Source organism: Orycteropus afer, unplaced genomic scaffold (genome assembly GCF_000298275.1).
Source record: "Orycteropus afer afer isolate SDZICR_OR568_19922 unplaced genomic scaffold, OryAfe1.0 scaffold00714, whole genome shotgun sequence".
Taxonomy (NCBI): Eukaryota; Metazoa; Chordata; class Mammalia; order Tubulidentata; family Orycteropodidae; genus Orycteropus; species Orycteropus afer.
This window is the reverse complement of record NW_006922301.1, coordinates 714,506-715,289: the sequence shown is the minus strand read 5'-3', so window position 1 is coordinate 715,289 and position 784 is coordinate 714,506.

Genomic DNA, 784 nt, shown 5'->3' with positions numbered 1-784 from the left:
ACCACCAAGGGCAACACCACCACCAGCAGCATCACCAGCAGCACCAGCACCATCAGCAGCACCACAGCTGCTGCCACGATGTGGTCCTTTGCCTCAGAGTTTATGAGTTCTGTGAGACGTTATAGCAATATGTTGTTGTTGTTGTTATGTGCCGTCGAGTCGGCCCCGACTCATAGCGACCCCTCCTTGGGTTTCCGAGGCAGTATCACTAGGGAAGTAGGATGGCCCAACCTTCCTTCCGAGGAGTGGCTGGTGGGTTGGAACCGCCAGCCGTCTGGTTAGCAGGCAAGTGTCTTAGCCACTATGCTACCAGAGCTCCCTATAGCAATATAGCAATATATGTAACCTCAAAACATGAGGGAGATTATTGAGGAAGAGTTGACCTCAGAAATGATGGAGTGGTAGGGCAGTTTGGAAAAGTTGGACATTTGGGACATCTTTAATATTTGCCTCATATGGGCTGGCCTTGTGCTAATCTTTCTAAAAGAAATTATTCATGCACCTTCATTTAAATAATTCACATCTGCAGAGTAATCTGGGGCCCTTTTATCGAATTCAGTTTGAAATTTCCAAGCAGCTAAAGCCAAGCAGGGCCAGGGAGCTAGAAAGCCGATTCCACTGCGCGGCTACTCGAACGTGTCCGGTAGCAGAGGACTGTGCTGGGTGTAGCACAGCTCTCTAAGGACCTCAACAAGTTATTCACTTACCAAATCTGAAGGACTGAGCTAGTGGAAAAGGTGAACTGGCTAGCACAAAGTGACCCAACAGGCGGAAAAAAATGCAG